We start from the raw sequence: 20,310 nt of genomic DNA on the forward strand, positions 1-20,310 counted from the left end.
GTATTGTGGTTAATGCAGACATGATTCCTTGTAAAAGGTTTCAGTTTGGTGTTTTAACAACTTAACACCTGTTTTGTTGCCAGATAAAAGAGGAAAAAACTATTCTCAGGATGTGAGTTTCTGATTACCCACTTGTGCACTGAATATCAGCATCCTCTACCTCCCCATGCATTGCGACAGATAACACGAGCATGAATCAACACAACTTACACAAGGCATACCGACCAAGCATGCATTGATCTTCTGCCATATGTACCACACAGTCTCACACAGCCCAACGCCGTGTTCCCACTCCAACTCGCTGGACGATGGACAACTCCACAACGGGCTCACCATGCTCCATGCACTACGAGTACTACAACTGTACCGGGCCCAGCCTGTCCGAAGAGAACCGCATCCTCAGCCTGGCCATCATCATCTTCTTCATCATAGCCACCATCCTCAGCAACCTCCTCATCATCGTAGCCATCGGCTTCTTCAGGCAGCTGCAGACGTACGCGAACATCCTGGCGCTGTCGCTCGCCGTGTCTGACCTCCTCATCGGCTTGCTCATCATGCCCTTCAGCATGATGCACGCCGTCTACGAGTGTTGGTTCTATGCCTCCTTCTTCTGCCACCTGCACTACTTCCTCGACTACACGCTCACCACCTCCTCCAGCATCCACCTGGGCTGCATCGCCTACGACCGCTATGTGGCCATCTGCGACCCACTGCGCTACCGGACACGGGTCACGAACCGCACCGTGGCCGTGATGCTGGTGCTCTGCTGGATCGGCGCTGCGATCTTAACCACCCCGACGCTGCTCAGCCTGAGCCCCACGCTGTCTCGGGGCACGATCGAGCGAGGGGGCTGTCCGGACAGCTGCATGTTCACCGTAGACGTGGGGCTGCACTTCGCCTACGGCATTTGCCCCTATTTCCTCTCAATGTTCATCATCCTACTGATCTACGCCAAGATATACCGCGTGGCCAGGAGGCAAGCACGGACGGTCACAGCTGGCATGCCCATACATGCGCAGACGGTCGAGGTGGCCAACGGTGGTAGTTCTGGAGGTAGTGATGGCGATGAATCGGCAAGGCGGTGGAAATCAACAATGAAACGAGAGCACAACGCCGCCAAGACCCTGGGCAGCATCATTGCCTGCTTCATGCTTTCGTGGCTACCTTATGACATCATGGTGATGGTGTTTCCTTTCTACAAGAACACGTCTGCTGTCTACGAGGTCATGTCCTGGATTGGCTACATCAGCTCCACCATCAACCCGATCCTCTACGCGTCCATCAATCGGCCGTTCCGAACAGCGTTCGGTCGGATCTTGTACCTGGATGTGTTCTCCTCGGAGGCCAGGCACTTGGAGCTATTCGAGCATTAGTCGGTTGGGAGATTCACAGCAGTATGAAAGTTCGCCCTTTGTTTTGTTTTTGCGCAAAGATGTAATTACCTTCTGACACGAACAGAGGAAGCAGCAGTGGAATCCATATTCAGAAAGGGCAGTAGACAGGAAGGAAGGGAATGGGGATGAAAGTGGGGGACAAGATGCCCAGACTGAAGTCCCTGAAAAAGACAAAGATGGCATGGAATAAGGATTAGGAGCGCCAAGTCGGAAGGGGAGGAGGGGGGGAATGAATGACCGGGCCAAAATTTCGGGAATGATGAGAGGGTGATGATTATAATGATAAGGTATGGATGAGAGAGAAGAGAAGGAGCGAGCAACAGTGAGCTGCACAGAGGAGGATCAGCATCTCGTTTCACAGGGGGCATGGCCACACAGAAGCCACGTGGTGTACAGGAGGGTTGAGCTGATTGAGGTGTATAGAAGTGATGACGTGCTGTTTCTCTGTGTGTTTGCGTCTATCTCCGCGTCTGACTTTGTCTCTCTCAAAGTCCTGTCTGTCACACAGGGCGCCTCGCTCTGCTCAGAAACCTCCCGCGATAGTTCAGTTCGATTTAGGAACACACAGAGGTGTGCAAGCAGCACTTCTTTATACACACCAATTAAATGTGAAAAAAATAAACAATTTAATAAATATGACGCGAAATGGGTCACATTATGGAATATCTTGGTGACAAGATGTACAGTCAAGTTATATTTTTACATGGAAGACTTTTCAGTAACCACTAGATTCAAGGACACGAAACCCCTCTGTTTGGTTGTGATATGTGGATGACACATTGGTGGTCTTGCCAGACGGTAAAGATACACTTAATGAATTTCTCAATAATCTAAACTCGCAAAACCTTTCTATCCAGTTCACCATGTAAGTTGAGGTTTATAAGACTCCCATTTCTGGATATTCTTCTCGGGCACGGCCGAAATGGTAAAATAACAAACAGCATTTACCTAATTAAAACGCACACTGATGCCTATTTGAATGCAGTCACGCCATCACCCCACGCAGAAATCATCTCTCATGAAGATGTTCATACATCGAGCTAAACAAGTATCAAATGGTGAACATCTGAAGAGTGAGATTAACCATGTCAATGAACTGCAATTGAAGGGTTACAATTATGCAAAAATCAACAAAATCAAATCAAATGCTCTTGGAAGAAATCAAGAATGACAAACTTGGATATCGCATTTAGGTAACGTTTTCTGGTTTTGTTTTGTTACTTTATTGCTGCCCCTCCCCTTTATTCCATTATCTTCCCCTCTCATTAAACACACCATGCCTGATCGTTATCCCTGCCGAGGTCGGGCACCGAGCCTGGACACCCTCATATGATCTCCAATTGAGGGTGGATTACGTCACTTGTTACACATAAATTTGCAGTCCCCCCCTCTTTATGAAATCCATTTGTATTTTGGGTTCTTTAATAAAAATGTTTTTCAGTGTTAAAAAACGACTAAGGGTAAATAACACTATACCTGCTATGTTTGTGTATGTGTACAAGTAATTCTGCGTGTGGTGTGGCTCCCGAAACATTTTGTTGAAAAACTAAAAAAAAAGGCTTTTCATTGAAAAATTGCTGACCCCTTTATATGGGTCTCTGTATCCATCTTTGAATCTAGAACTGTAAGCCTCTATGTATCTCTGTGGATCTCTATGTATATATGGGTCTCTATGTATTCTGTGGGTTACTGCGTGGACTGTTGTTAAATGCTGCACGCAATGAGCACATCTCAAAGCTTTGTAACATTTCGATTCTGTTCTTGGTTCTTTCGGTAAAGTCACGTAGAAGGGAAGTAATACAATAATAAAAATAAAACAGCCGACGGCTGCTTGCGTTGTAGCCGAAACGTCGTGAGAATTATTTTAGTATGTTTTATTTTTATTATTTTATTACTTCCCTTCTATGTGACTTTACCGAAAGAACCAAGAAGATGAATCCCTGCAGTCACGAAAGCTTTAAATAGAAATTTCGATTCTGTACGCATTTTAGTTTCACTTTATTTCGCCACCTAGCATTGGGGGTCAGGGGGTACTTTGGACCTCGGTTGGCAATGTCGTGCCTCTGCTGGACATGGCTCGGCTCCGGCTCCAGGCTGACTCCAGCTCCAGGCTGACTGCGGCACCAGACTGACTCCGGCTCCAGGCTGACTCCGGCTCCAAGCTGACTCTGGCTCCAGCTCCAAGAATATTGTGGCTCCAAGCTGACTCCGGCTCCAGGCTGACTCCAGCTCCAGGCTGACTCTGGCTCCAGCTCCAGGAAGATTCAGACTCCAAGCTGACTCCGGCTCCAGGTTGTCTCCGATCCAGCTCCAGACTGACTACGGCTCCAGGCTGACTCTGCCTCCAGGCTGACTCCGGCCCCAGGCTGACTCCGGCCCCAGGCTGACTACGGCACCAGGCTGACTCTGGCACCAGGCTGACCCCAGCTCCAGACTGACCCCTGCTCTATTTCTGAAGCCGCTCCAGAAGAGCTTCATACTGCGGCTAAGTTAACCCAGCTCCAACTCCGGAGCCACACAAACCTACAAATGAGTTGTGTATTTATTGACAGTAATGGCATCATTCTATTTAAGCATTGTTTAAATGTAATTTTTTTAAAATTATAATATATATTGTGTAACATCTGCACCAATAAACATGATAAAATTCAAGCATATATTTTCTCTAGTACATCTCAATGCAGTCAATATTGGCGGAGTACGTGGTGTTGCCAGGATACTTTTCAATCAAACAACTGGGGAACAAATGGGACAAGTTCAGGGAGTAGGAGAGGGCAGGTCTTTTGTAACATCACAACGAGCTCTGTGCTCTGTGACATCACAGCCTGATATGTTACATCATAGATCTGTTCTGTGCTTTGTGACATCATTGTTCTTCGTGTACTGTGACATCACAGTTGCGTAGACGTGGACTACTTATTACCATTTGAAACAATCTTCTAATAGATTTCTGCTGGACATAAGAACAAAGGCCCGCTGCACAACGTTGGGTGACAAAAACAACCACACAGGAATATCCGCCAAGCACATGTACCCGACGTGTCCTGGTTCATTGGGATGGAGGAGGGGGGGACAGATAACCTGTGGTGAGGGGGGAATAAATTGCCTCATTTACATGGAAAAATCATGCTGGTAGAACATTCATTTTTGTAACATGGGGGGTGGGGGGGTGTATGAGAAAGCAAAAATGAAAATAGGAGGGGTATTTGTTTAACATACGGGTGGATTGTATGGCAAAGGAAGTGAGGGGGGAAGGGAAGTAGAGGGTAGGCTGAGGGTTGCCCGAAAATCAGAAAACACAAATGCGGCCGGTGCTCGACGACACTTTCCCGACAATAGGCCGAGTATCACTCCTATTGGGCCCCGGAGGGGTCTGATATCCCTTTCCAGTGGTCCTTGTCCCCCGGCCTTCTCATTTGGTTCGCTCATTGCAAGCCCCTGGCCCGCCCGACGCATCGCCATCCCTAGCCCGCGCCTCCCCGCAAGCCATTCATACCGCAGGTAACATCTTCAGTCTGGCCTAGGAGATGTCACGCGTCTGCCACTGCCATTCCCACAGTTGCGCCACGTGCCCCGCCACGTGGAGACTCTGCCTTGGTGGGCGGGGTGGGGGCGCGCGTCCTGACACCAGATTCGCTGCTGGGTTTCTGCTCATCCGGGGCCTGGCGTCGGCTGCCAATCCAATGAGTGCAAGGGAGGGGGGACATGAGGGGGGCGTGGGGGCGGAGCCGTGGAAGGTGGGACATAGGGGGCGAGGCCGTGTGGGCGGGGGGGGGCAAGTTGTTCAGGATCGCGTCAAACCTATTCCTCTATCTAGGTAGTTTTTTTTAAGGGGATTTAACTGATCGGTGTATAAAAGTGTGGACATCAATAGAGTCCACTTGCGGGGCTATGTCCGTGGCTAGCACGAAGTATGGGGAGAAGGGACCAGCGGGAGGGTGCGAATGAGGTGTTTGGGCTGCTGTTGAACAGGCACCGAAGTCATCGTCCCGTGGGTAGCCTGCAGAAACTACTCTCCACTACGCCTAGAGTCGGGTCTCCTCTCCTTTCGGGCCCTGCAGAATTCCATCTATCTCCTCACACTCCATCGCCTCGCTCCAGGGGGTAGCGGGCAACACTCAACGAAGCGGCTTAAGCGCGTGGACATCTATCACAGCCGAAACTTTTTTGAACGCGTGATGTTGATTCTAAACATGGAGGAAAAACCGGGGGACCCAGAGAAAAATCTACGCGACCACGGGGAGAGAGACACGCAAGCTCTGAAATATACAGCAGGGGTCAGGGTCGGGATCGAACGACGTCCTGTGTACCAGGCGAGGTAGTTAACATCTCGTCACTACGACGTCCATTATAAATTACCAACAAATAACCTACACCAAACAACAACAAGCACATTCCATGGCACCCTATATCTCCTCCCAACATGAACAAATCCCGTAATATAGTTTATTTTTAATAAACCGAGTTTTCCCTCAATAAATCCCCGAGGCGCTGGTTCGTGTGAATCAGTAGGCTTAATTGGATTGGTCCTCCGAGGCTATTAAGTAATTCGCTAGGGCTCGCCAATGGGCCTATTTATATCGCCGTGTTTCAGGCTTTATAAATAATGAAGCATTGCTCACCGCGGAGTGGCGACTGAGCAAGGTGTTCAGGTGGGTGGCTGGCTCTCTGGGTGGCATGCGTTTTGAACACACGAGTTATCATCTTTACTAGCCATGGCCAATCCACTGCTGGATGAAGGCCTCATCGCCACCTCTCAATCATTCTGAGATGCGTTAATCCGTCCAGCACCTGCACTCGAGGTGATTTTATCGTTCCATCTCCCAAGGTGGATGTAATTTCTCTCTTACACGTTGTATCCATTGGCTGCAATTCCGTTATTGTGACGAGGTCGCTTCTGAAAAAGAGCTATATAGCTCAGTGGGCCTTATATGCCTTCTAGCCATGACGCATCCTGCCCAAGCCTCACTCACTGGTTTGAATAGTTTGATTCATGGCGTTAACCTGCAGAGGGTCATCTCATCCACGTTATCCTCTGTCTGGCTCTCAATGTAATTTTACAATGTTTTAGAAACGTAAATATATACATGAATCGGCACAATTGGTCACTTTTCAGTATGGAACTAAAGTTATTCAACAGCACTCGGACGCATTGTCGCTTTCATCTATGCCATCAGTGTATCCCTGTACAGTAATACCCTAGTTTACATCAAGGATGCCTTCCAGAAACGTACAATAAACATCGAGACGACATAAATCAAAGCGATATACAGGGTAGGTGGAGGCGAAGCCAGAGGCGACGAATACGAGAAAGGAAGGTTAATGCTGTCAGCGATGTAAGTGTGGGTTGGGGCGACGCAAATCAGGTTGTGGTATTAATAAAGTGACGACGTATTTGCGAAATGATGTATAAGGGTGGGACTTAAATCAGGGCATTACTATATTTATATACTCCGATGTGATTTCCAGTTGCTTTTGCGCCTACACTGAACGAGAATGTAGATTGGCTTACATTGACTTGGCACCTGTTAGTGTGGCAACGAAAAATCTCGACTAAAATCCCAACAATAGTCAAAGATGCATGCAGTGCATGCAGCGAATTACACTGAGAGAAACACAGACAGAAACACCGACATTTAAAAATGCGTAAAACAATATTTAGTTGAATATTAATGTTTCACAAATGTTATATCCTAAAACATAGTTCAAAAATCTATTTCGCGAGCTCCTATTAGGTACCGGGACACACAGGGACATGCATTTGCAATTTCATACTCTTCGGGATGTTAGTGAGCATGCATTAAGGTATTCCTATGGACACAGGCATACACACAATAAAAATATTTAGAACCATACAATATTTTACCAAGTGCTGTGAGTATCTATTAAGGCACACAAAGACAAAGATGCCCATGTAGCCATAACAGACTTCTGGGGCAAATGCCGTTCACGAGCACCTATAATAATAATGCCATTTATAACACGCCAGATTGTGCAGACAAGTCGACAACTCAGAGGCAAGGAGCCAAGCTCAGGGCTGCTCGAAAGCCTGACCAAAAAAATGTTGTTTTAAAAGTAAGAGTGCATTTGATGTTGCGCATGCACATAGGGTTAGAGTTCCACACTGAAAAGGAGATTGTAGAGAACTGACGTGAGGCTGTAACAATTCGAGACCTTGATGTCCGAAGCAGATTTTGAGTGAGGCTGTGTAGGGTTCTATCACGTGCTTCAGTGCAAGGCCAGAGTAATGAGGCGAGATATAGTGGGGAACCGGTGATGAAAGCGACGACAAAGGCAGGCAATTTATCATGTGTCTTGCTGGCGTAGGGGAGCCAATGAAGAGTACGGAAAGTGATGGCTGAGTCGAGTCGTAGACGATGGACACCAAGGACGACACGAGCAAAGTTCTGTAACCGTGGCAATGTTATGATGACTTGGAGAGAATGGCGTTACAGTAGTCGAGGCCAGGGCGAGACCCTGGCTATACTGCAGGCGAGCGTGTTGGCAATATCGAGGGTAATGAGTGGACGTTGGTGACGAAGAGCCTTGAGATGATGGTTGCAAGTTTTGATGTAGTTGACGTGAATATCCAGAGACACGGTGGAAGACTCCAAAGTGACACCAAGGAATTCGAAGTGGTCCGTAAAAGGGAATGGTGGTGCCGGCAATCGTGATGTTACGGGAGAAGAGATGACGCCAGCCGTTGTCGAGTGCCAATGAGGATGGCTTCAGATTTGGCCTAATTTTAAGAAAGATCATGCGACCAGAACCAGTGCTGCAAGACTGTTGTGCACTCAGTGAGATTTTCAATTCCTTGAGCATTAGTGGGGATTTCTGATGTGTATCATAGAATGACATCAGCATAAGAGTGGTATTTAATTCCGAAGCTATTAATAAGTCGGCCGATGGGGGATGTGTAGACAGCAAACAATAATGGTCCAAGCACGGAGCTCTGTGGGACCCCGCATACGTGATTTATAATAGTGGATGTGGATTCGCCTATTTTAACAGAAGAGGCCCTCCCAACCAAAGAGGATGAGACCCATTTGAGGACTAATCTTCTGATTCCAAAGTCGGACTCTGGAAGATGAGAAAGCTGTAGGTGATTAACAGTATCAAAAGCTGACTAAATGTCCAGACCAATGAGAGCCGTGAATGCACTGGAGTCGACGATTGAAAGAATGTCGTCGAAGACTCTGGTAATTGCAGTCTCCATGGAGTAAGTCTGACGGCAGGCAGATTGATAGGAACAAACGTTTGAGGAAGAGGTAATTTGAGTCTTGAGTTGAGAAAGAGCAAGATGGTCAAGGAGTCTAGAAATGGTGGAGAGATTAGTAATCGGCCGGTAGCCGGCAGGGTCCTCAATATCTAGTCCGGATTTAGTAAGACGTGGTGAAACTTGTCTTATTTTAAAAGATGGTGGGAAACACCCACCTCAAAATGAATCATTGGCGATGTGCACAATCGCAGTAGCTAGTTCAGTGGGGCATTATTTTTAAGAGGCACCCAGGAAATATGTTAATAGGAGAAGTCCTAGTGTGTAGTGATTGAATTAAAACAAGAATATAATTTCGTGAAACAGCAGATAATATAGATAAGTAGGGCGAGCGTGAGAAATAGGAGCTGGAAAGCAAGGGAATTAGAGTAGGAATTTAAATAGACACTGATGGAGCTCGAAAATAGGGGCGAGGTGACGAGCACGGCGCCCGGCCGCCTTTATCTCCCTAGTGGCGATATTTATGCACCGCACCAGGTATGGTACTTATTTGGGGCTAAGTCGACCTATGGTAGGCCTAGTGGTGACGGTTCAGATAATCGTCACTGGTGTTGGTCGCCGTGAGCAGGATTCGACCTAGGGTCGCTGGGTTCATAGCACTACGCGCTAACCTCTACACTACCACTCCTGATATATCGCAAACATACATACGCACACATGAGTTGAATACCACACACTGTGCAAAGGCATCTTCTTGAACCTATAACGCACATAGATAAATAGTGGGAAATCACCTTACGCACGCGTCTTCTTCTTCTGTATGGCCAATGAAGAGCAACGATGAGAGATTCACTAGAGATTTAGACGTTCACTTGCTTTGTCTGAGAGTTGGTGACTTGCAGATACACCCAAACGCTCACCCATCCTTTCTAGATTTGAAGCTTTCGTGACTGCAAGGATTCATATTCTTAGGTTTTTTCGGTAAGGTCACGTAGGTAAAACATTAAAATTAATGAAAGTAAAATAAAATAAAAATCACGACGTTTCGGAGGCAACACAAGTCTCCGTCATCAGGTGGGACCGTCACAGCCAGATTTGCTGCATCACCCACTCACCCACCCACCTGTTCATTCACTCACCAATTCACTCATCCACCCATTTACCAATCCCATTCTCCTATTTCTCCATCCAAGCACGTACTCACCCAATCTTTCACCCACCTATTTACCCACCAAATGTACTCATTACTTCACCCAGCCACTCACTCACTCATAAACTCACTCATCCATCCGTTCACCCACTTACCCTCCCACTACAGGAAGTTTAAAGTTCGGGCAGCGCGAGGTTCTATGTTCTGTGGTTTGGTGTTCGTAGTGCTGGATAACTCCACAACCATGGACAACTCCACTGCGGGTTCGCTATGCTCCCTCCACTACGAGAACTACAACTGCACGGGGCCCAGCCTGTCCGAGGAGGACCGCATCTTCACGCTGGCCATCATCATCTTCTTCATCATAGCCACCATCCTTGGCAACCTCCTCATCATCGTAGCCATCGCCTGCTTCAGGCAGCTGCAGACGCACGCGAACACCCTGGCGCTGTCGCTCGCTGTGTCCGACTTCCTCATCGGCTTGCTCATCATGCCCTACCGCATGATGCACGCCGTCTACCAGTGCTGGTTCTATGCCTCCTTCTTCTGCCACCTGCACTACTTCCTCGACTACACGCTCACCACCTCCTCCATTATCCACCTGAGCTGCATCGCCTACGACCGCTACGTGGCCATCTGCGACCCACTGCGTTACCAGACGCGGGTTACGGACCGCACCGTGGCCGTGATGCTGGCGCTCTGCTGGCTCGGAGCTGCGATCTTCACCACTCCGGCGCTGCTCAGCCTGAGCCCCACGCTGTCTCGGGGCACGATCGAGCGAGGGGGCTGTCCAGACAACTGCATGTTCATCGTGAACCTGGGGCTGCACTTCGCTTACGGCATGTGCCCCTATTTCCTCTCAATGTTCATCATCCTGCTGATCTACTCCAAGATATACCGGGTGGCTAGGAGGCAAGCTCGGAAGGTCACAGCTGGCGCGCCCACGGAATCGCAAAGGACTGAGGTAGCCAACGGTGGTAGTTCTGGAGGCGGCGGTGGTGGCGATGAAGCGGCCAAGCGGTGGAAATCAAGGATGAAACGAGAGCACAATGCCGCCAAGACTCTGGGCAGCATTATCGCCTGCTTCATGCTGTCGTGGCTGCCCTACGACATCCTGGTGATCGTATTTCCATTCTACAAAAACACGTCGGTCGCCTACGAGGTCGTGTGCTGGATCGGCTACATCAGCTCCACCGTCAACCCGATCCTCTACGCGTCCATCAACCGCCCGTTCCGAACGGCGTTCGGTCGGATCTTGCGCCTGGACTTCTTCTCTGCAGAGGTCAGGCACCTGGAGCTGTCCAATCACTAGGCGGCCGGGAGATTCACGGTCACTGGTGCCCAGTGTGAAAGCTCGTCCTTTCCTTTGTGTGTGCGAAAACATGTTATCAGCCCGTGGCCCGAACATGGAAAGGGGCAGTGGAGTCCGTACTGAGAAAGGGCATCAGACAGGAAGGAAGAAAAAGGGGTGGGGGGGAGTGTAAGATGAGCGGAAGAATGCCCGAACTGAATTCTCTGAGAAAGACAAAGATGGCACAGAAGAGAGGATGAAGGAGCGCTGGGTAGGTAGGGGAGTAGCAGGGGGGAGAATGAATGACCGGGCCAAGATGTCGGGAATGAGGAGCGGGTAATGATGGCAATGAGAAGGGAGGGAAGAGAGAAAGAGAAGAGAGAAGAAAGGAGCATGCAACAGTGAGCTGCATGGAGAAGGAGCAGCGTCTGTTTTTGCGGGGAGCGTGGCTACACAAGCCACGTGGTTACAGGAGCTTGAGCTGCTTGAGGTGTAGAGAAGTGATGACGTGCTGATGTTGCCTCTGTGTGTGTTAGTCTCTCTCTCTCTCTCCGCGTTTCTCTCTCTTTGCGTCTGACCTCGTTCTTTCTCTCGATGTCATGTCACACAGGGCGCCTCGCTCTGCTCAGACACTTCTCGCGATAGTTCAGAGCGATTTAGCAATACACGGCTGTATGCAGCAGCACTGCTTTATACAAACCAATCTTCAACACAATTTAACCTAAAAATAATAATAATCAATTTATTTAACATGAAACGTAATGGGTCAAAATAGAATGTCTTTGTGACGAAAAAACGCACAGCGCCACGGTGGCGAGATGTTAACTACCTCACCTGGTAATTGCAGGAGGTCGTTAGAAAGCGGTGGTTAGAAGGGGGAGATTGGGCGGTCGTGTGATGAGCCAGGGAAAATAAGGGAGTTTTGAGGGATGAGCGGAAACTAGTTAGCGAAGATGACACAATCAGAATATATATTGATGTATACTGGAGGAATCCGATGAGCTGTGAAGCTTGGCACTGGTTCGCCGGCGGTGTAAGCGACGAATGTGGAAATAATGTTGATTATTTACACCCTAATTCTAGTTCGGGTTGAATTGCCTTGTTTTATTTGCAAGCTTGTTGATCACAAAACTTAACCTCATCACATCCATCAATAACACTATGGCCTTAAATTATATATAATAGGCGACGTTTCGGACCAATGGCCCTTCATCACAGCATGTACGGAGGCGTAGAGAGCTACAGTCTGGACACACTGTGCCGTGAAGAGTCATAGTCAGAATCTTTATTAATTCTGGATAAACCCGATGAGCTAGGAAGCTCTTTTTCACAGATGTCCAATAGGGGTGGGTCAGGAAGTTACAACAACAAACAGTACAAAACACGATAGGAGTTCTGCAGGCCACCGGACTCCACGATAGCGAGATGTTAACTTCCTCGCCTGGTATACAGGAGGTCGTGGGTTCGATCTCAACCCTGACACCTGTATACAGTATTTGGAATTTGTATGTTCTCCCCGTGGTCACATGGATTTTCCTCCGGGACTTCGTTTTTTCCCTCCAGATTTAGAACCATGCGTTTCGAGGATTTGGCTGCTATACAATTCCACATGATAACCCGATTCGTTGAGTTATTATTAGTGGCCAGGTCGCTTCTGCAAAAAGAGCAATATAGCTCAGTGGGCCTTAGCTGGTAAAATAAAAAAATGTTTCATAGTTTTAGTTGTATTGTTAAAGAATAACTAAGGGGAGGTGGGAATTGAACATCACGTCTTCAAAGGGAAGGAGAGGGAGTGCAAGGACATATAGGCCCCGTTCTTGCGGAACCTGGCATGAATACCCGGGAAAAGGGAGGCTAGGGAGAAGGGATGGACTCTGGATACTACACCACTGTCGTCAACACATGGTAACCACTGCTACTGGGAGAAATCAAGAATGACAAACTTGGACAATTGCGTTCATGTGATTTTATTGTTGGGTCTGTTTGCTTCGATGATTCCTGCCATCTTTACTTTTCTTCGATTAACTTCCCATCTCATAATTTAAATCGGATCATTGGGGTTGATGAGTAATAAATCGGAATTTGGCGACCCCCACTGCCACTGTGTCGCATATTATTACGTGCCAGGGACTCTAGGAGATGATAGCACAATAGTCTGAGTCCATAATTGGCAATAAGTAACGGGAAATCAGTTATAAGTGGCTCACAGAATCGTGCGCAGTTGCATATACAGTACACGACTTCCCTGAAGGCATTCACCTTCAGCGAGTGCGATGCTGATCACACGCGGTTCGAATTCGACCCTCGATCGATGGCTGCGCCATCGCCGCACACGCATCTAATCAAAAGAAAGGAACAAGTCCTTACTTACTAACAACTATCATTTTTCATTGCTGGAGGGGTTGCCCCCCCTGCCTGAAAATCCTGGCTCCGCCATTGCCGCTGCCTGTCAGTACCCCTATCGCGGTAGGGCAGAGACCTGGACGCCATCATACGATCCTTAATTTGAAAGGTGGATTACATCGAGCTTGTTACACGTGTTTTGCAGTTTTTTCCCCACCTCTTTTTGATATCTACTTGCATTCTGGGTTCTTTAATGACAATAAATGTTTTTATATGTACAGTAGACTCTCTATTATCCGCGCTTACGATGAGGTGGACGGCCGTGGATTATTCACAATCTCGGATAATAAAAATAAATATAAAATATTTTACGCAGACCTGTATGCCAAAAAGAACCAATATAGGTATAACTTATGTTTGAGTTTCTATGCCATCGCACAATTTGGTAAATTAAAGCTCACAAAAATAAATTATCGGATAAATAACTCAAAATGAAGCACAGCTGACGATTTGTATTGCTTCTCTTTCGATGTAGTACAAACACTAACGATCGATGCGCGTGGTCAGTGATAACCCTTGCCTCGTCCCGCGCAGATGAGTTCGCCCACTAAGTGGACAGCAGCAGAGCCTCGCCAATCAGCATCAATCAAACTCCGCCCACTGTCGTAAAAATATGCACGTACTGTGCTGTCGAGGCGATCACGTGGATTTCGGATTAACTGGAGCAACATATTTGTTCGTTTTAAGCACGTGACTTGCAATACACATTTCCAAGAATAACAATCTTGATTTGAAGCTTTCGTGACTACAGGAATCCATACTCGGTAAAGTCACGTAGGTACAAAATAAAATAAATCACGATGTTTCGGGCGCAACACAAGCATCCATTATCCCACCGCTTGTGTTGTGCCCAAAACATCTTGATTTTATTTATTTTATACCTACGTGACTTTACCGAAAGAACCAAAGAGTAAGAATAACAATGTGTAACTGTTTTCACATGATTAATTTGGGGTTGAGGGAAATCTATGAGTTATTCATTTATGCAAAATCTCAGGTGCGCGGTAGGATAAGCCGCACGCGGATAATCGAGAGTATACTGAAAATATAAAAATAACAACTTAGGTGAATTAAAACGATACCTGCGATGTATGTGTACAAGTAGCTCTGTGTGGGATGTCGCTCCGAAATATTTTTGTGAAAGACAAAAGAAAATGGCTCTTCTTCTTTTAAATGTTTCCGACCCCTTTCTATGGGTCTTTGTATGCATCTCTGAGTCTGCATATATATACACGAGTCTCTATGTATATCTGTGTGTCTCTATGTATTTCTACGGGTTACTGCGTGGTCTGTAGTGAAAATGCTGCACGCACATCTCAAAGCTTTAAACCGTAACATTTCATATTCTCAACTATGTACGCATTTTAGTTTAAGTTTATTTCGCTTCCTAGCATTGGGGGTCAGAGGGTCACTTCGGACCTCGGTTGGCAATTCCGTGCCTCTGCTGGACGTGGCTCGGTTCCGGCTTCAGGCTGACTCCAGCTTCAGGCTGACTCCGGCTCCAGGCAGATTCCGGCTCCAAGCTGACTCCGGCGCCAGATTGACTCTGGCTCCAGGCTGACTCCGCTCCAGCTCCAGGCTGACTCCAGCTCCAGACTGACCTCTGCTCTATTTTTTGAGCTGCTCCAGAAGAGCTTCAAACTGTGGCTGCGTAAACATAGCTCCGACTCTGGAGCCACACGATCTACAAATGAGTTGTGTATTTTATTGACAGTAACTCCATTCATCTTCTTGGTTGTTTCGGTAAAGTCACGTAGAAGGGAAATAATAAAATAATAAAAATAAAACATAATAAAATAATTCTCACGACGTTTCGGCCACAACGCAAGCAGCCCTCCTCAGGTGAAGAACAGGTCTGTCGGAAAGACAGCGTCTTTTGTCTGAATTCAGACGCTGTCTTTCCGACAGACCTGTTGTGGCCGAAACGTCGTGAGAATTATTTTATTATGTTTTATTTTTATTATTTTATTATTTCCGTTCTACGTGACTTTACCGAAAGAACCAAGAAGATGAATCCCTGCAGTCACGAAAGCTTTAAATCGAAAAGTAACTCCATTATTCTATGTAAGCATTGTTTAAATGTAAAACATCTAATTATATCATCAATACATCGTGTTGCATTTGAGCCAATAAACATTGCAACATTCAAGCATATTTATTTTCTCTCGTACATCTAAATGCAGTGAATACTGGTGGAGCACTTGGTGTTGCCAGTGTACTTTGCATACACACAACTGGATGAGCAATGGGGACACATTCGGGGGGTAGGAGGAGAGGGTAGGGGTTTTTTGTGACATCACAAGGAGCTCTGTGCTCTGTGACATCACAGCATGTTATGTTACATAATAAATCTGTGCCATGCTTTGTAATATCATTGTTACATGTGCACTGTGACATCACAGCTGAATAGACATTTGGACTTCTTATGACCAAGTAAAAAATGCCAACTACTTATACTTGTATAGCGTTATACAAGTATACATACTATATAAAACACACTGGCGGCAGGCAAATAACCAAGCTGCACCAGAGCCCCAGCTCCGACTCCAAGCTACATAGCTTATGGGTGACCCCAAACCAACCAGGTCTGCTCCGTAGAATATTGGGGAATTTAACACGGAGGCTTCGTGCCCAATGTTACGAATCATAATTCATGTTTGTGTCTTAAAGGCCCCACGTTATTTACGTCCCTATTCGAGGAAAATACATGCCTTACTTGCACCTACACCTTTTAACATAAAATAGCCAGACAACTGGCTAAATATGACCACTTTTATCCATGTAGCAAATCAAATAAACTCAACATTTAAACTCATCTCTATTAAAGGCCACACCTTTCAAGTGACACCGATTTATGCATCCATTAAATACCGTGTGCATTATTTTGTTTTTAATATAATTTCCAAAACTAAACTAAACTATTATTTAAAGCTTTCGTGACTGCAGGGATTCATATTATTGGTTCTTTTGGTAAAGTCACGTAGAAGGGAAACAATGAAATAATAAAAATATAAAACAATAAAATTCTCACGACGTATCGACTGCGACACAAGCAATCATCATCAGGTGTGAAAAAACACAGCAAGAAAATGTTCTTGCTGTGAGAATTTTATTGTTTTATATTTATATTATTTTATTGTTTCTCTTCTACGTGACTTTACCAAAATAACCAATAATATAAACTAAACTTCTTGTTTTACTAGGAAAGGCCCATTGAGCTATATAGCTATTTTATTCAAAAGCAACCTGGCCACAAATGATAGCTCAACGAAGTGGCTTATCACGTGCACATTTATTGCAGCCAATTTTTTTTAAAGGCATGTTAATTTAAATGTGGAGGGAAAACAGGAAGATCCTAAGGAAAATCCACGCGAACACGGAGAGAAAAAACTCTAAAAATACCGGCGTCAGGGTCAGGGCCGGGGCCGAACCCACGACGTCCTGTATACCAGGCGAGGTAGTTAACATCTCGCCACTACGACGCCCATTATAAATTTACCAACAAATAACGCACACCAAACAACAACGATATTCTAGGGCACTGCCTCGAGGGCCCTCCCCTCCCCCATGAACGAATCCCGTAATATATATATTTTTATAAACCGAGTTTCCCCCAATAAATCCCCGACGCGCTGGTTTGTGTGAATCATTAGGCTTATTTGGATTGGTCCTCCGAGGCTATTAAGCGATTCGCTAGGGCTCGCCACGGGGCCTATTTATATCGCCGTGTTCCAAGCTTCATAAATATTGAAGCATCGCTCACCGCGGAGTGGCGACTGAGCGAGGCGAGGTGTTCAGGTGGGTGGCTGACGATCTGACTGGCATGCGCTTTGAACACGTGTTTATTATCATTATTAGCCACGGTCAATCCACTGCTGGATGAAGGCCTCGTCCCCACTTCTCACCATCCTGATGCGTTAATCCGCCCAGCACCTGAGCACGAGATGTATTCATCGCTCCATCTCCCGAGGTGGACGTATTCTATCCGACGCGTTCAATGCGTTGACCGCCACTCCGCTATCATTCCTGTCCGTCGCCCATCGTGTCTTCTAGCCATGGCGCATTCTGCCCAAGCCTCACTCACTGTTCTTAAGAGTTTGACTGATGACGTTAACTTGCGGGTGTCATCTAATCTACGTTCTCCTCTGCCTGGCTATCAATGTAATTAAAAACGCGCATCTCTTTCATTCCTCGAAACGAATTTCATTCAAACATAATTCTCCGATCAATGTCACAGCAGCTAATATACACATATTAGAAACGTGAATATATATTGATTAATCGGCACAATTGGTCACTTTTCACTATGGAACTCGGTTATCCAACAGCACTCGAACGCATTGTCACTTGCCTCTATCTCGTCAGTGCATCCTTGTACAGAAATACCCCGGTTTACATCGGCGATACGTTCCTGAAATGTGCGACGAACATCGAAACGACATAAATCGAAGCGATATACAGGGTAGGTGGAGGAGAAGCTAGAGGCAACGAATACGAGCAAGGACGGATGATGCTGTTGGCTGCGTAAGTGTGGGTTGGGGCGACGCAAATCAGGTTGTGGTATTAATAAAGTGACGACGTATTTGCGAAATGATGTATAAGGGTGGGACTTTAATCAGGGCATTACTATATATATACTCCGATGTGTTTTCCAGTTGCTTTTGCGCCTACACTAAACGAGAATTAAGTTTGGCTTACATTGACTTGGCACCTGTTAGTGTGGCAACGAAAAATCTGGACTAAAATCCCAACAATAGTCGTAGATGCATGCAGTGCATACAGACACGTATTTGCGAAACGATGTAAAAGAGGAGGGACTTAAATCGAGGTATTACTAAATAAATATCTACATGAAAATATATGTAATGGATATATAACATCAAAGTACGGGCGAGGCTCATGCTGGAACAGACAATGAAAATAGCGCAAGACAGGAGTCAGTGACAAAGGAATACCCATGGTGCGGTGAACCCTCGGATAGAGGATGGCTGAAGACAAGACAATAAATCAGATTAACACGGAAAACAGTTTTTTAAGGAATGGAGCAGGAGGATTTCTCCACAAATATGGCTGTCACCTGATGAAGCTAGCTGTAATTATTGGCGACACGTCGTGCTCAGATTGTAAATGTTGTGGCTTTGCTCTGCAACACACCGGTTAGTGCTGTACTAGTAACGAATTGGCAGGCTCTGTTTACGTGACAACCCTTTCTAGTTGGCTGTATCGGGTGGTGGCGGGCTTAACAACAGATATATATACGCGATCTAACCCAAAAAAACTACTATTATGGAAGACTATATACTTCGATGTATTTTCCAGTTTTGTCTCTGCACGTTAAAATATATGATATGTCTTCGTTCTTTTTTGTTGCTGTTGCGACTACACTCAACGAAACAACCGTAACTAAAGTCCGAACATTGGTCAAAAAAGCGTCCAGTGCTTGCAGCGAATCGCACTGAGAGAGACACACAAAGAGATGAACACAGACATTTGAAATTGCATAAAATCAATATTTAAGTGAATATTACATGTATAGGTACATGCATTTGCAAATGCATTCTGTTCGGGATGCTAGCGAGCATGCATTAAGGTATGCCTATGTACAAAGGCATACACAAAATCAACAGATTCAGAGCGATACAATATTTCACCAAGTGCTGTGAGTAGCTATGAAGGCATGCAAAGACAAAGTTCCCCCATATAGCCTGAGCAGACTTTTGGGGCAAGAGTGGTTAGCGAGCAGCACCCATGAAGGCCGTTACGGCACACAAGTGGGTAGGTGACCAGCACGACGCCCAGCCGCCTTTGTCTCCCTAGTGGCGATGTTTACATACCGCACCAGGCACTTATTTGAGGCTGAGTCGACCTAGGAGAGGCTCAAGACTGGTTAAGATAATCGACACTGGTGTTGGCGGCCATGAGCGGGATTAAAACTGGGGTCGTTGGGTTCGTAGCGCAGTGCGATAACTGCTACACCACCGCTCCCCACAATTAATCCTTATGGCGGTGCCCTGGGGTACCAAATAATGCAAAATGGCCGAGGCAATTAAATATTTTATTTCTGGGACACTTTTTTTCCAGGGGTGTACTTAACTCCGTGACTGGGGTACCAATTAATCCGAAATCGGTGCTACTCGGCGATGTCGAAACGCAGCGAGTACGATTGCGCTGAAACCCTGAACGCTCGTACGCACCGTAGTGCATCGTGTACAGCTCGTCGAGATGAGTCGATTGACGCATCGCCGACCATCAACAGACTAAAAATTACTGCATCACGGACATTATGCGAGAGCCGGGGTACTATGGTACCCTGGGGTACCGCCATAGAGTGCAAACATACATTCTAGATTTGAAGCTTTCGTGACTGCAAGGATTCATATTCTTAGGTTTTTTCGGTAAAGTCACGTAGGTAAAACATCAAAATTAATAAAAATAAAATAAAATAAAGATCACGACGTTTCGGAGGCAACACAAGTCTCCGTCATCAGCTAATCTGGCTGTGACGGTCCCACCTGATGACGGAGACTTGTGTTGCCTCCGAAACGTCGTGATCTTTATTTTATTTTAATTAATTTTGATGTTTTACCTACGTGACTTTACCGAAAAAACCTAAGAATATGCAAACATACACATGCACACACGTGTTGCATACCCACCCACTCATTCTATCCGCCTATTTACCCATTCCATAACCCACTCACTCATTCTCCCATTCACCCATCCATGCACTCACAAATTTCACCCACCAATTTCCCCATTTTGTCACCCACCTACCCATCCACTCTCCCACTCACTCACCTATCCATTCACCCAGTCACCCAACCACCCACCACAGCACTTTTAGAGTTCAGGCAGG

At 46.3% G+C, this 20,310-nt stretch overlaps 2 pseudogenes; both read left to right on the top strand.

Moving 5' to 3' along the window:
- Positions 1–308: 308 nt before the first annotated feature.
- LOC144727861 (trace amine-associated receptor 365 pseudogene) lies at positions 309–1,373 on the top strand (annotated as a pseudogene).
- An 8,631-nt stretch (positions 1,374–10,004) lies between these two features.
- Positions 10,005–11,072, top strand: LOC144727862 (trace amine-associated receptor 365 pseudogene; annotated as a pseudogene).
- Positions 11,073–20,310: the final 9,238 nt, after the last annotated feature.

Source organism: Lampetra planeri, chromosome 27, assembly GCF_965212315.1.
Source record: "Lampetra planeri chromosome 27, kcLamPlan1.2.h2, whole genome shotgun sequence".
Classification (NCBI taxonomy): domain Eukaryota; kingdom Metazoa; phylum Chordata; class Hyperoartia; order Petromyzontiformes; family Petromyzontidae; genus Lampetra; species Lampetra planeri.